This window comes from Opisthocomus hoazin, chromosome 7 (assembly GCF_030867145.1).
Source record: "Opisthocomus hoazin isolate bOpiHoa1 chromosome 7, bOpiHoa1.hap1, whole genome shotgun sequence".
Taxonomy (NCBI): Eukaryota; Metazoa; Chordata; class Aves; order Opisthocomiformes; family Opisthocomidae; genus Opisthocomus; species Opisthocomus hoazin.
In genome coordinates, this window is record NC_134420.1 from 64,152,527 (window position 1) to 64,169,641 (window position 17,115).

Genomic DNA, 17,115 nt, shown 5'->3' on the forward strand with positions numbered 1-17,115 from the left:
TCTCAAGTCTGTGGATTTTCAGTGTAGACGCACAACTTCTCATCTTCTGAGCAATCTAGTTTTAAAAATTATCTTGGGGGCTGTCCCATAATTTAACACTGTTGGGAAGTTATCCTTAGAGAAAAAAGGGATGAAGAGCTGAGTGCGGGCAGAGTTTTCTGCTAGTGGTGCGCCTGGGGTCACACGATGGGAGAGTGGCTCTCACCCCTCATCACGCCCGTGACTGCACTCAGCCTTCTCCCCTGCTGTTTAACCTAAATTTCCCTGTTCTTAACATCATGCTGCCGCTACTAATGATACCTCTGAGCTATGTACTAATTTATTCTTTCTCTAACTTTCATTTCTTCCTTTCAAATACATGAGGAGTTTCTAGCAATGCTTTTAGCATAGTTGGGCTGGACTTATGACCAATTACTGCATTTAACTGATTCCCAAATGATCTTAAATCTGAGAGAACCTCACAAGTTCTCAGGGCTAGCCGAAGGAAAATGTTTTAAATTAGTTTTATCAATAATTTCAATGTTTTTCTTCATTTTAACAGTTATATTCTATTATAATTTGGAGAAAAGAAAATCTTTTTTTGTCAGAAATTATTGATAAGATGCTCACAAATAAAACCTTCTGTACTGAGGGCGAAACAAGACTAGGAAAAAATATAAAAGGAGAGTGACAATGTGATATCTGTTATTAAAAACTAAAGGACATCTTTTGCAAAAAAGATGCAAAAAAAAATTACACAAATAACATACCTTCTCACTAAAAAAAAAAGCCCTGCTGGGTGAGAAGTCAGCCTGCATTAAAAGAATAAGGAAAAACATCAGCCAGTTCTATCAAACACAACAATTGTTCACGTGTGCGTGAGGAACTTGGTCAATAAGCTCAGCACTAGCTGAAAGCACTATGCTACCCTTCGTGAAGGCAATGAGGATGGCTGAGGTCTCTGAGGAAGAAGCTGCCACTGGAATTGCTTGAGTGAAGGATCCTGCCCCTTGCAGGCAGGGCTATCTCCGAAACTCACTTTTCTGCCACCCAGTGAAGGATGGAGCTATGCTGAGGCTCAGCGACTTCCAGCATTCATGAGTATCCACCAGTAATGTAATTTTTGTCTAAAAAGAGATCAGCAAGCAGGGGGATTAAATGTTTCCTTCACTAACCAGCAGTATTGTGTTTTTACTGCTACTTCGATGGAACTGTAAAGACAACAAAACTTCGCTCTCTGATATATGGTATTGCGTTAATTCTAGAAAGAATTGGTGCATAACAGTATCATTACTATTTAAGGGACAGAACTTGGATTTGGGGCTATTTCAATACCTCTGAGAGTTACAGATTCACCCCTCTAACACTGTATGGGGGTTCGAGAGCCCACCGGAGTTTGTGACAGCGAGAGGCTGGTCTTTGTGAGAATCTCTCTTTAGAAAGAGACTTTAATACATACTACATTCCCTTGCACTTTTGTGGATGCATCGTCTCAGGTGTCCATGACTTTTCACAAATAAATTCAACAGTTCAGTCTCTTATCTCCTTCTGGTCTAGCAGATTTCTGTATCAGCTCTTCAGTTTGTGTCTTAAAGCCTCCCGTATTCACCTTGATCATTTCCACTAGCAATAACCAGTCACCTTGTCCCTGGGAGCTTTAGCAGTGTACACGCGGTTCTGCTTGACTAACACTTTTCTAATCTGGGTTTTCTTTTCCCTTCCAGTGCTTAAGCAGCAGGAGCTGTTCCTCTTGCTTGCTTGCATTCTCATATTCTAGTCCTAAAGATGATAACATCTTGTAGGTTTCTTATATCTTCTAAATTGATTGGTTTCATTGTTCCTCATTTTACAAGCCAGATTATGGTCCTCAGGTGACTCCTTCCAGACATGTAAGCAGCTAGTTAACACCAACACATTGAGGAATTTAGCTGTTTCTTTCTGAGTAAGCGGAGGGAGGTTGTAAGTTTGAGAAGGCCATGTTTCACTTCCGTGGCTGTCACTGAATCCAGCTGTGTTAGATGACAGTCCGGTTCCTCACTGCCATAAGATGATCTGAGAAGAGGTTTGGGGAGGGGAGGAGGGTTTTTTGCAAGCTATAGAGAGCATATGTTAATAAGTAACATATTACTGCATGCACTGCTTTCTTCCTTCTGCTTCTGCCACAGTAAGATCATAAGACAGTTGGGTTTTACTGTTAGGAGATGCTTCAGTGAGTCAAGCACTGGTCAGAATGGAAAAAAAGACTGACGACTGGGAAAGGGCATAACTGCTCTGGTACGCATCCTGTTTCTTGGGTGTATGGATGAAAAGAAATGCTGCTTTGCAAAATGGATCATTGATATATTCACCCTTCCTCTTTCAGTGACAGAAAGTAGTTTTGCACCAGGAAAGTATACATGTGTAAATGTGTTAACACACAGGCACACGCACACATCTTCTAAGTCAGAGCCAGGGAGTGCACACCTATTACTGAAGGTATAGAGCTGCGTGTATGTTATTGCTGACATGCTTCATTCATGTTTCTTTGTAAATTGCATTAGTCTTTCTCACTTGTGATTGTCAATAGTTGTGAGCGCTGCTAGATACAGAATGAAGAAAATGTCCTTTGTTCTTAAATGCAGTTATATTCCCCTTATAAGATTTTTAAAAAGTGACCAGATTTTATTGCTAGTACTGAATAATACAAAGTAAATTAGAGAAAATAATGGCTTGGTTAGCCTGTGAGTGGATGCTAGCTCTGTTGCTAAATTAACCTCTGAATATCCTTTCAAATATGTCTGAAAGTAAATTTTACTACTGCATCTTATTAGGATGAATCTGTTGCGTGTAAGATTTATGTTTTGCTTCAGTTTTCATCTTCTCTGCTCTCTTCTTCCAGTTTTGGAAGTCCCTGAACTGAAATAGCTGAAGATGGGAGACTCTTAGGAAGGAGTGTCCCATCCACTTGTCTTGTACTTAATTGGGCATCTGCTTATGGCTGCTACTGGAAACCGAGTATGTCTAGGCACAACTTTGATGTGACCCAGTGTAGCCACTCTTATGTTCATATTTCATTTGACAGTGGTTTGAATTTACAAGAAATAATCCTATAATTATTTCTTTGTTTTTATGAAAGATATATTTGGCAACAACCTAAAGTGGTTTAGGCTTGTGAGTCCTTCACTTCTCATTTCCTATCAACTCTCCTCATGATGGGAAGGAGAAAACTCAAGTGGTTTATCCAAAATATACTCACAGGCTACTCACATGGTTTGCAAAGTAGAAGGATGCTTTGTGGACTCGGATGTTTAAGGCAGTAAGAGAGCAAGCCTTCATTTCTAGGAAGGAAAAATAAGCAAGGAACATATGCCCAAGAAGTCTTCGGAAATAGTGCTGCTGCTCCTGAGAGCAGGAGACCACGAAACTGTGTGGGCAAAGTGGGTGAGCACTGAATAGATCAGGCACAGGAGCTCTTTGAGTGTTCACACGGGAATTGCTCTACCAGATACTCTACAGGGTGCTGAGCTGAAAGGCAAGAGGCTTGATTCTCAACGTGCTGGATATCTCACTACTCTGGTGCTATTTCTGATTCTTCCTGTACCTTTGGTGAGTATCCCAGGATAGAGAGTGTCATTTGTCTGTAGGAAGCCCCTGTCATTGCTGCTTGTAGGGAGGAGGTGAAATGACTTACCAATAGTCTGCTGAGTGACCCGGGAGACCAGTAACAAAATTAGAAAAGAAATCTCAGCATTTTCAGTCTCAGGGCACATCTCTACAGAGTCATGGAAATTTAAAGTCTGTTGCCCTTTTTCCTACCCACCCTGGTGAGCCAGCTCTGATTGTGCAGCCCTGCAGCTATCGCCAAGCCCAGACTAATGGGCAAACCTGAGAAAGCGGGATATTTTAGCATGGGAATTAAAGTGCCTGCATGGCTTCAGGACCTGATCTAGGTTATGTCCTGCTGAGCAGGCAGAACTAAGCTGCAACTGCTGCATGTGCCCATGTCAACGTGCCCTCAGCCCAGTGGGATACTCAGGCCATCACTGAGCCTCTTGAATCCCCAACCTCCACCATAGCCTCTGGGCACTATTGTAATACAGATAGCAACTGGGCATTTTGTTCACACAGAGAAGGATTCGTTGGCTCAGTTACTGTGTTTGTGTGCAAATAGAGTATTGCACTACACTGGAAAGGCCTTTTGCACTACACTGGAAAGGCCTTTCGCAGTTTTTCAATTTCTAAGATAGGCATTGGGGTGTACAATGTCCTAGTGACCACAGAACCAAGTCAAACTTTAATACAGGACTTTTAATCTGATTTTTTTAATATCTTCTGTTTCTATCTCTATCTTACTTGATAGTCTTTTGGTGTCTTGCAGTCAGTGATTAGGACGAAGACAGTGAAGTGATGACCTCGTGGCTGTTTCCAGCACTCTCGTGTGGCTGGTCAGTAAGAAGTAGTCTGCATAAAGTCTGCAAGTGTCTGTTACCTCATAAGGAATGTAGGTACTAAGAAATCAAGAAGATATTTTTCCTGGAGACCTGTGGTGACATGATGTCTCCTCTGTCATCTAATCAGCTCCTCTACATGTAAGTTGATTCTTCTGAACTCCTATTTGGTATTTCTTGTTGCCTTTGACAAAATCATGTAGAAGTATTCGTCTTTCCCAGGACTGGGTAAGAGTTCCAAGATTTGTGACTGAAAATGAGAAACTCAAGGAGTTCTGACGGACATGCTTTTAAATATTTTTTAATTCTTTCAAACAGCTTCAACAGGTAAAAATTTTGCCCTTCTTTCTCAGAGATAAACTCTGGACAAAATTCCGTTTTCCATCAATTGATCTCTGTCCCCCCAGCCACTCTGATTGGATCCGTAGCCCACTAAAATCACTGTGAATCTTTCATAGATCTCCTTTATCAGATTGGCACAAGACAAAACCAAAGTATGATGCTGCTTGGTTTTCTTGTAATCTCTGTTACACCTGAAGAATGAGATTAAGGGACTTAAAATTGTGATAGAGGCATGAATTTGGATAATTCACTTTAATGATGTGATATCCTTCCAACCTCATTTCGTGGCACGTGCTGGAAGCAGCTCTGGCTTTGTTTTGAGTAATGTTATGAGGATTCTGAACCTTTGACCTTCTTTTTCCTTTCTGCATGTGGAAAGTCCTGGAAAATTCCCTAATGGTACATATTACAGCAGGCACCAGACTTGACTCTGGTAACTCTCACACAGGCTCCCTCTCTCCCTCTGCTTTTTTTCCCTACTGCACATGTCAGATTGTGAGGAGAAGATAATCTTCATTTTACACAGGGGAAATTGGATGCAGTGGAAATGTATCACAGCAGTGAAAAAAGAATCAACAAATAACCCCCCTCAACATGGTGTTCAGATGTAAGGATTTTTTATTCCCTCCCCTCCCAGTCCTTGCTGTTCCGAATGATGACGAGAAGAACAACACTACCTCTTCAATCTCAGAGCAGGAAATCAGCAAGTATAATACATGCACATGCATAAAATTCAGCAACAGGAGCTATTGCCAATTTAAACCATTGTTCTCCTAATTTGGAGAGAAAAAGGCTGTCTTACTGTCTTTATATTAAAAGCTTCAAACAGATTAGGTCAAGTCTCTGCAGACAAAGTAATTCTGTGGTGCTTAAAATGATAGGAACTAATCTCCATGAAAGCTGAGTCCAGGGGTATAGGCTATTAAAGATATCTGTATGCTATAGGCAGAGGAGAAGATAAGAGGTCCAGCTCATAATGAGAAACGATAACTCTACACACTTTGTTTACAGTTTACCCCAAAGACCACAGATTAACACAAATCTCAGAGCATCTTTATTACAGCACTGCATTGGAGAGGGGGCTGCCAACAGAGGATGGAATTGCTAAGTAGGCTGGGACCATCTGTCTTCTCAGGGAGGTGAAAACGTGCATGATTGAGTGACACCTGCTTGTCAAGTGTGGCCTGCTGGGAAATTTTCTCTTGGATCACTGAGCTCAGAGTGCATTACCTGCATTAAAATCAGACAAACAATATCATCAGCATTATGCATTTAAGCAACTCAGGATAATATCAAAATAAAACATATATTCAAGATCTCCAAATCTTTCAAGATTAGGGCTCGTGTTTTGTTTTCTATATTAGCAAGCTTAGCTTCTGGTGGAAATTAAGCATTTAAAAAAGACATTTTCTGTTATTTTAAGGATCACTGGAGATAAACCAACAGCCAATACAAGCTGGATTTTTCTTTTTTTTTTTTTCTCTTTCTTTTTTTCTTTAGGAGCATTGGGTTTTTGTCTGAAAAACAAGTCTTCGCACAGTTTATATGTATAAAAATATTTTCCCTCTGAAAAGGAATAATTTTGATTGCACTCTGCCTTTTGATTACACTCTGCCTAATGCAAGGAGTTGCACCTTTTTAAATATTTAACCATCTTGGAACATATATAATCAATGTTTAATAAAACTATGTAAAGAGGGACAGGAAAATACAGGATGACACTTCTGTCTGAACTCATGCTGTTGAGGAGAAAGCTACTCCTTCTCCTCCCTTTCAAAAGGCACCACAGCATGAGTTCAGGTCAGAGTGTCAGCTTGAATTTCCAGTACAGATCCTGATTTTCCTCTGTTGTGTGATTATCAGCTTGATCATTAGACCTAAATCTGGATGCCACTGAAAATCACGGATAGTTTTATCAGTGGCTGTAAAGCAGGGGATGTGTGTGTCAGGATTTAACCTTTAATGTGATTTGTTTTTTCCAAAGTAAGGATCACTATGCTTATCATTAAAATCTCAGTATATGATTCTAATTAGTGTTTTCACGTGTTGAATTCCAGATTTCTAGGCACTAAAAAGATCGATTGAAAACAAATACAAAAATAACAGAAGAGGGGGAAGAAAGAAAAAGAAAGTTGTTAGTAGTAAATGTATATCCTGAGTAAATAGAACTACCAATCCTATTGCAAAAAAAGCTTATAGTTCTGTCATTGATTTAATAAAGAAGTAATTCTATGAACCTACATTATTAAAGTTTATTAATGTCAATGAAAAAGACTTCAGTGGATATCTAATCAGGTCCTTGCAGTATTAAGAGGGCTGGTATGCTTCTGTTTTCTGTTCTCCAGTCAATAAATATCATATGTTTCTTCTGGACAGTACAATATATAAAAACTATGTACATTACTTTCATTGTTGTGAGTGCTGAAACAACCTGCTAGCACCGTGATATAAGTGGAAGTATATGTGCCTTTCTCTCTGACAAAGGGCACAGAAGAAATCCAGGTCAGAAGAGTAGGATCCATCATTTTCCTGCAGAGTGCCCGCGTCCTTCTCCTCTGTGTCAGTGAGAGTTGTGTCTGTCTGTAAACAGATAAAGTTTAGCTCAGAAAGCTCTGGGACCACGTCTTGCTGCTCCTAGGAAGTCCCACCTGAACCAGTTCCTCTGTCCTACAAAGACCTCTTTGAATTCTCCATGCAGCTCGTCCTATTGGCTGTGGGGTGGTAGGATATCTGCAGGCAGGAGGCTGCTCTGGGAGCTGTGCGGAGGTGTAAAGCTCAGTCTGGCAGTGCTGTGGTAGTGTGTTCCAGTGCAGCATGGGTGCTATAGACCGAGGCAGGAAGCGCCAACCCCATCTTTGTGACTATAGATGGATAACAATGCTGATCCGCAGCTGTTGGAGGCCAAGGACTGGGTCAGCCCGGTGCTCGTTCCTCTTGGCAGTTGTGACTGGGGAAGGTGATAGAGCCTTCTTTCTCCCGGACGCACACTTCAATCACTGGTAATGTAACGATGGTATAGATTTTATTGGGGCTTGGCATCACTGGGTTCCTGTCTGTCTCTAGAAATTTCCTTCAGACAATGCCAGAGCAATCAGCTGAGCTACGTTAATATAAACCAAGCAGAAATGAAGAGGAGAGTGAGGATTCTTTCTCTTAAACAAATATCTTGCTTCTCTGATGTGTGGCCTTGCTGGCAAGACACTCTGTATTTCAAAGGGATGAAATGATTACATTAACCTAAACGTTTCTTCAGTGGCCTCACGCTGGCTGTTGCCATGCTTACCTGCAAATACAAAAACAAACAGATGGGCTGGTGCTTACCAGGGAGTCAAGAAAGGTCTCTTTGGGGAGAGGAATGTTCACACAGTAACTTTTTTTTTCTTTTTTTCCCCTTTTATTTAATTTGTGTGAAATTGTTTAGACCAAAGTGCTGAAAAACCAACTGTGAAGCATCTTCTGCTTTTGGGGGGCTGAGGTGTGACATCTCTTATCCTGCGCTGTAACTTCTGACATCCTTGTTGGTAGCCTAAACACAGCCTGCAGACATGGGCTGACACCGATAATGCTCCTTTTTGGCTGCTAGGGTGAGATGAGAAGTTGTTTGATATGGGAGTGCTATTGAAAGTGATGTTAGCTAGGTTCTGCTCTGTTCTCAAGAGTTTTAATTGTGGGCTTTAGGTAATTTTTCAAAGCAGATTGCAGGTGTGGTGTTACTGCTCTTCTTTGAGCAGCATTTTGTCATTCCTGAACATACCTTTAGTTTTTCTTCCCAAATGACTGACTTCAGAATATTAACTTAAAATTCATTGATGAAAGAATGACTAATAAGTATGAAAAAAACTAGAGATACATGCTAGAGGGTTTTCTTGTGTGAAAGGCACTGTTGAGAACAATTAATTTTATTCTGTATCAATTCTTCTGCCATCTCATCTCCAGCACACCTGGTGCTTGTGTGTTAAGTGATGTGATTAATATCTGTCAGATATGGTTTGTTTTCTCACTAATTCTCTAGCAGTGTGGGAATCCTGTGGAAGAAATGCATTTTCAGTCTTGTTCCTTTCTGTTTTCAGGTGTATCTGATGCTGTGCGTTTGCTGCAGATAGTTATGTGTCTTGAGAGGAGTGGAATTTGGGCTCAATTGGGTGTTTTCCAAGAGAATCCTTTCCTCCCAGAAAATTCAAATCCAAAATAATCTATGGAGATGCAGTAGCACAGGAGGAGTATTGATGACTTTTCTTTTCCTGCTAACTTGCCCGCCCAGCGGGTGCCGAGATGACTGTGAGAGCCAGCTCCTTAGCTGCCATACCTAACCAGCAGCAGATCATGTCTGTCTCAGAGAGTGGCTCCTAAAAGATTTGGGAGCCTGAAAGGCCAGACTGCTAGCTACTGATCCTGTAGCTCCTGGTGCAGCTGGGCTTCCAGTCTCATCTCAGGCTTTCTTGTTTCTAGTTGAGAAATTGTCAAAGCTCTGGGAATCTCCCAAGTTCATGGATCTTAGCAGCCTTTTAGGCAGATTGTCATTAGTAATGTTTCCTAGGATTCATGTGGCTCATAGTTTTGAATCAGCTTCCCTGAGAGACTGTCTCAGAGCAGAGGTTCTCAGTTGTTGCAGGACCTCTGGTGGTGGTGCAGGGCTCCCAATGTGTGGCTGCCAGCCACACAGATAGTCTGGGGTCCATCAGGTCTGCAGCTCTGGCACAGCCAGAGGGTTGCTCCCAGTGCTGCTGGAGTCGGTGCTACTTGGGCAGCTGGTGGGACTGCCCGACAAGGATTACGCATTCAGATCTTGTCTATTTTCTAGCAGATTTGAAGGTTTTGTTCCAAGCTGGGATGAAATCCCTTTTTCAATGGAGTCACTTCTGCCCAAACAGGTGTAGAAATCGATTTGCTGTGCTGCTTAATTCCTGTGGACCCTGTTGCATTGTGTATGACCATCACCTAAAAAACATAAAACCTCCGGTAAAGCTAAACTACAAACTGGAAGATTGTCTGAAATATCTTATTTATAACCATTTGGTCTTACAAATTGGTCATTACTAGCTATTAGTGTAGTCGTTGCATTGTCCTGCTTGCAGAACTTCAGATCTGATTTCTGTCTACATGAAGTCTACTTTATGCCACTCTCATTGTTCAAAGTGGTCATTCAGTAGATGTAAATATAGTTTGCTCCTACCTTGCGATCTCTTTTCATCACCACAAATGCTTACAGAGGCCTTTGCTTACATGGAAGTCGGGGTTTTGAACTGCAAATACATTTGCTATGGTAAAGAAACACAAAGACACCTTGGGCCTATTCTGAGTTCATTAACAGCCAAAGATACCATGACTTCAGTGGCTTTATTCTCAGTCTACAGAAGTGTAACTGAGAGGTCCTTTGCCTGTGTTTTCAGTTCTGATACAGCCAGTAGAGAGAAAAATATGATTTCCTTGGTGACTTTTAACAGCTTCCTTCTATTGTCTCCCACTTGCATTTAGCTTTTGTTCTTGTTTTCATATGTTTTCATTTCTTCAAATAAATGGATCTTTTTTTAAAAAAAAAATAGAAAGCAGGTTCAAGCAAATGACTCTTCTTTGAAACATAGAAAATGAACAGGGCCCTGCCACTAAACAGGCTGTAACCTGCTTTCAAAGCTGATTGTCTGAAATGCTGGGGCTCTACTCCGTCCCCTCTGTTCTGCAGTTGTGGGCTTGAAAGCACCTCGGGCAAGGGACTGTTGGAGCACTGAGAGGTCTGAAAATTTTGTTTGCATAAATTCATAATTAAGTACTCTGGTGTGAAAGAGAAGGGGAAAAAATGTTTTCCCTGCTGCTTAGCAATTTTAAATTGGTTGGTTCTTTCTGTTGGTGGGAGCAGTGAAATACTATCAAACCTAAAAATGCTTCTGTTTATCTGGGAATGCAGCGATGCTTTTGCTCTTGTTTTACATGTACAGAATATACATTCAGAGAAGCACTGAGGGAGTGTATAATTCAGAGAATGGGAATCATAGAGCAATTAATAATTCAGGTCTGTTATACACTGACATACAAAATAGTATGGCATCAATCTTAAAATTGTACACAGGGAAGTATAGTCCATCAATCACTTTGTTCTTCCATCCAACTTTGAATAATTGTTTACTTCTGTTTCTCTGATTTGCTCTGGAAAAGCAACTTTTTCAAGCTCTCAATGGAGTATTTTCTGTTGAGATAGCATAGCTCAAGTAAAATCTCTTCTCCCACAGTCTTAGCTGGTGTAAAGCAATACAAAATCTCAGAATATATTCAGTGTATGAATTAGAATATCATTGTAAATGCTTCTAGATTTTTTCTAACAGTGCTGGGATGTAACTGTTTCTAGGTATAGCATGCTTGAGATTTTATAGGTAAGATTTTCTATATCTAGATCTTTAGAAGATTGAAACCACAATATGATAGCGTTGAAGTATTTATTTTCACAACAAAGATTGTCAGGAGAGTTGGCAGTGTTTGTAAAGCTGTGTTTGCATGTGGCAGGAGTACTGAGAACACAAGCAGATACAGGATTAGGCCCCCGGACCAAGATACAAATAAGTTTTGAATTCCAGATTAGACTTAAACTGACACACCAGGGACCTGAACTTGGACAGGAGAGATCCAGGATTTTATTTGGCCGTCCCATTTAGGTGCATTGTCCCCAGATGTTGCCACCTCTCTGATATTTTGCTGGGAGCATTTGGCCACCTCCCATTATTGCTATCTTGTGTTGGAAATACCTTTCCTAGGACATACCTTTCAGTAACAAAACTAGCTGGTAAAATTAACAAAATAAACTGTTGCTTTTAGAAATAGAGGTCAGGATGGCATCCCCTGTTGAAGGCGTAACTGCCCACAGGGACACTGGTGGCCCAGGGACCACAGCAGCAGGCTGGAACCTGTGAGATTCGGGTTGTACTTGCAGTCTCACCACTCATCAGTTGTAATTTGCAGCAAGTCTTCTACTTCTTCATGCCTTTGCTTGCTTTCTCATTCTGTTTCTGTGTTGTCAGCTGCAGGTAAATGCGGGGGAGAAAAGAAAGGCAAAGAAATTGCCTGTTTCTCCCTGTCTCCTGGGTGCTGCCCAGGGTAGTACAGAGACACTCTCTCACATTCAGATCGCACCTGTGTCTGCTCCATTCAGCTCAGAACAGTAAGCATTTTGGGGCAAAGGCTGCAGCTTAATATGGTTTTGTGTAGCTCTTAATACAGTCCCAATCTCCACCTAGGTGAGCTCATCCAAATCCTAAGAAAATTTTAATAATTATAGTGAGGAACTGAATCTTATTCATTGGCTGCTTTGGGAGGGGAGGGTCTGTTTCAAATCAGTGCCAGTCTGGAATGACAGTTGTTACAGCCTGGACTCTTCGTTTGCAAACCTTCATGACCTGCCTCTCACTGTTTCCTAGATGAGATGCAGACACCCCAGGAATGTGTTGAACAGGGGCCTGGTTGCAAAGGGAGACTTCATGTGGCCAAATCCACAGCATTTCTCTCTGGAATTTGGCTTGATGGAGGTGCAGAAGCAACATCCTGCAGGTAAGCCATGTGTGACATATTTATGGTTTCAAATGGATGGTCTGTGTGGGAGCAGCAATGCTCTGGTCCAGCTGCTTTGGGTTTTTTGTTGCTTACTGCCCTGAGGCATCAGAAAGCACCCAAAAATTTGAGGAAGAGATAGAACAGAAAGAAAAAATAATGCCAAGGATGTGAATTTCTACCATGAGGAAGAAGGCAAAGACAGACAGCTAAAAGCTGTCACATGTCAATCACATAAAGAGTAGGAAGCATATGCAATGCAGTTAATGCTCTGAGCAAAGGGGAAGGAAAAAAAAACCCTGGTCTCTGGGTATTAATTACAAACTGAGCTGCTAATAAGTTGGAGATAGTGTGAGCATCAACTTCTGATATATACCAGCCTTGGAAAACAAATACAACGAAGGATAAGACAATTTAGAGTAGTATAATATTAACCAGGGCAATCCAGGTAAAGTTAGTAAGGAGTGCTGGCAATGCACCTGTACAAATACTCTTGCCCTTTTCAGGGCGCTTGCTGGCAGTGATGCACAATAAAGGTGCATTGATCTCTTTTATCTTCAGACCAGTTGTAAGGTCTGAAATACTGAGTGAACCCAAAGACCTCATTAACTTCAGCTATCAACAACAGTCTAATGTAAAAAAAAAAAAAAAAAGTTAAAAATTCCAAGCGTCATCTCAAACAGTCACTCTCTCATTATCTCAGCCCTTCCTGGAGAAGATCAATAAACAATTTGCATATTTTTTATCAATATTTAATGTAATGCAGCAGGATGCTTTTGATGGCTTGGGTCCTTCTGTGCACTCTTTTAACATGACAGAGACTAAGAGCCCAGCAGGTGCTCAGGTGCTGGGGTCAGTTCCTAGTTAAAAACATTAGGGATTGGTCTGGCTAAATAATCTACAGCTGCCCATCCAAGGGCAGGAGTGAGAGCTCACAGAGCATGGTGATGAATTTTAACGACCCAGGAAGACAAATGAGCCTGAGCTGCCATGCAATTAGTGGGCTGAGGAAAGATGTGTTGGGTCTAAATGAGGGACATGATCTGCTCTTGACTCTCAGTGTGGTAGGAGCCCTCCCTCTGAAGGCCGTAATGAGGAAGGTAGACGAGATCCCAAACAGGTTGACAGAACAATTAAGGGGAAAATGGGAGTTGATTCAAAATGCAGTATCGCCATTGATGGCACAGATACATAGAGATCTTCCCCCTTAAGAAGCATGCACTGCTCTTTGAAAGTGTGTATATGCTTAGGGAATTCCTTTCATTCCCTGTGTACTTAAAAATATATATTTTAAAAAAATGTTATCCCTGAATCAACCTTTACTTAAATACAGAATTAGAAAAGACCTGGCTCTGATCTCACTTACGGAGGTGTAAATCAGGAGTAACTCTTCCAAACTGTCTGCAATGAGAATGATTTCTAGGATGGTGTATCTTGTGAAGATCCATGTTTTTTGCAATAAACAAAAGGCAGCTTCCATCCAGTGATCAGACCATTGTTCAAGTCTGCTTGATTGAGACTTTAAAGCTCTTTGATGAACGTGGGGGTTTGGAAGAGCTGAAGGAGAGGTTCCTGCAGTCTGCCTGAAGAAAACTCTTGAGTTATTCGTCTTCCTCTGAAGAAAGAAAAACAGGTGTATTTTTAACATGTGTCATAAGAAAAGAATATAGAAGTTTAAAATATTATGTTTATAGAGGAATCAAATTATGATTCTAGCTAGATGCCAGAAGACTGCAGACAAGTAGAGGTTTTCCTGTTTAATTAGAAAAAAGGTAGCACTCAGGTACTACAAAAAAATGCACCAGGCAGAAATAATCTGCTCAATACATCTAGTCTCATTTTTGTGTCTCAAAAATATCAAAAAGAAGAAAGCAATTTCCTTGAACATTGCTTGTTATCTGGACGTGTTCACTTAGGGTGACGATAGAAAATGATTATAGACGTGATGTTGGAGCTACATCAAACAGACCTGGTTTTGTTGGTAGGACAGATTCAGCACTTCTGCTTCATTAGAGAGAGATGTCTTGTCACATAGATCACATAGTGTTGTTGTCTTTGTTGGACTGGACAATGTCACAACCAGTGTGGATACTTGCATGTGCAAATTGAAAATAGGTTTATACAAATAGTGTTGCATGTTGCGTTATCTTATTCCATTTGTAGTCAGTACTGAGCTGATGAATGATGGCATGCAGTCGGCTTGGTTTTCGTGAGTTTGTAAAATGCAGTGGCTGTAATAGTTGTGGAGGTAAACACAAAATAACAGAATAAACAGGGCCAGAGAGAATTCGTGTTCAGAGTCAAGGAAGAAGATACAGAAGGTTTCAACTGCATCTTCCTCGGGCTGCTGATAAGGTGTGGAGAACAAGGAGGATGAATGTTTTTTAAGTAGCCACACAGAGGAGTAGGGCCTAGCCTGGTTCTTGTGCTAAAACACAGTCAAGAGATGCTTATGTTAATGTTCAAGCAGATTGGGAAAATCTAGAAATAAACCAAGGATTGTTCTTCTCCCTATACTGTCCAGAGAACCTGATGGCATGGATACACAGCCTTTTGTAGCCACCTGGTGCAGCAAGCAAAAGAGAAATCCAGGGAAACAGTGCCTTCTGGGAAAATGCAGTATTTCCGTTGTTTTGTTTTCTTCCACCATTGGCTTTGTTACCCATTGCTTCACACAGAGGACTGAGCTATCTGTAAATTGTGTTTAAGTCCACAAGAGCCGTTTAGGCTTTGAGCCATATATTAATATTGTGAACCACTACTTTGTTAGATGCAGAGATTTACAGCAGACAAGGACAAAAGTATTGCTTCAGCTTTGCAATGCTTGGTGAAGAAAAAATCCAAACCCAGGAAAATGGAAATCTTTCACATTTCTATACCACTGTGGTAAAAATATAAATTCAACTCTAGATTAATTTTCTAATTGATTAATTTGCTAGAGCTTATTGTTTAAAAAGTACCTGGTTTTGTTTTCCAATAAAAAGTTCAGCTTAACAAATATATTTTCCAGCAATCTTTATTTAGGCCAGCCAGTTAACATTGTACTCTTGAACATAATAGTCTTACACATGTATGCAGATCTATCTTTCACAAATTTTCCATTTCTGAACTTTAAATTTATGTAGAGTGCTTGAAAACGCTGACAATACTGGGGATATTAGGTATCCACTTTCATCAAAAAGGGGAAAAATGGAGAAAAAACCCACCACAAAACATAAAATTAACGTGTCAGCTTAATTACATGCACCTCTTGCCTCAGACTGATTAGTGTAAACTAGATTTTGTGCTAATCAACAAAAGCAGTTGGTGTTACACACAAATCCATGACTTCTGTTTGTCCTAGTTATCCATGCAATTATTTGCTTTTTGCTCAGAGAGTGCCAGAGAAGGTGTTTTTAACTAGGATCAAGAAGAGATGACCATTGACTAAGAGTAATACCTTTTCTGCTAGAATTCCTGGTGGCTGGCTGAGAGTGGTTTAATGAACAGATCTGATGTCTTTTTTTCTTTTTTTTTTCCAACAGTTTCCCTTCATATTTCTGCCTTTCTGGCTAAATCTCTAGATATTGAACCAAATACCAGGTAATGGAAAACTTGGCAATTTATTGCCTGTAATGTTTGAGCAGAGCAGAGAATAGTGCTTAGAAGATGAAAGTTACAGAAAAGCCCAGAGCTGTGGACAGCTGAGCTCTCTGCACTGTGGACAAGCTCTGTAACTATTCAAAATGCCAGGTGATACTAAAGACCTCTGCTAACTGGGATGTCACCTCTAGATTAAAGAGACTAGTGACACTTTCTGTCAAATTTAGTGAACACTGTACAGTTTTTCCTGGGTCAAAACAAGTCAGTTCTATAAATGTACAGAATCCAAAGTTAACCAACCCTTTGGAAGTATGATCCAGTCCAGATGGATGAACTTTTATATAAAGGACCTGGCCTTGTCCTTTAAACCCAATATTGAAGATACTGAATGTACTTGTGTACCATTAGAACGACAACAGCAAAAAAGAGAGATGTCTATTGACCTTAATATTAAAGTTCTGCTGCTGCTGATATACTTGGCCTTATTTTGACATTCTCTGAGCTGTTCCATATTGTTCCACTGACAATCAGGTTACACTGCAAACTATATATTTTCTAGTGCTTGACTAATGGGTGACTGACACCCTCCAGATGCTATATGGAATAGATCCCTTGCTAGCAAACAGAACTGAAACAAACTGGGAGATATCAGTAGAGGTACTTTTCATTGATCTTAGTGGATTTTCAGTGAGGAACTCTTGTGTTAATAAGCACTTTTATAATACGTTTTGAGCTCTACTGATGAAAATTGCTGTAAGGAATGGGAGAACAATGAGGATTGCTAGCACTGAATATAAAGGAAATTAGAAGAAGTCTAGTGAAGTTGGTACGATTTCTGTATTTACTTGAACTATGAATTATTGTACTTCTCCAAGATTACTGTGATTAATTGTTGCCTAGGTATGTTTCAACTGGCTTTTCTTTGATCCTTTCATTGTCGTCTTTTTGCGATCTTGAAAATGACGATGAAAAGTACTCTTCTACTAATTCTTTTTCCATATGCTACATCACACATTGTATTTTTTCCTTTAACCGCTATGAGCTGAAATGTGACTGTTTTGCTGCTGTTAACAGCCAGATGCTCTCCGGAAGAGATCTGCTTGCTGCACTGAAATGTCTACTATGGGAGCAGAGAGTTCATCATCTGGCACTTAAAAATACAGGTGAGCTTCTGTTATTCACAGAGAGACACAACTGCAGACCAGGACACTGGTTTAATATTTTAGGGTTGTATTCAGATTCTGCTATGGAT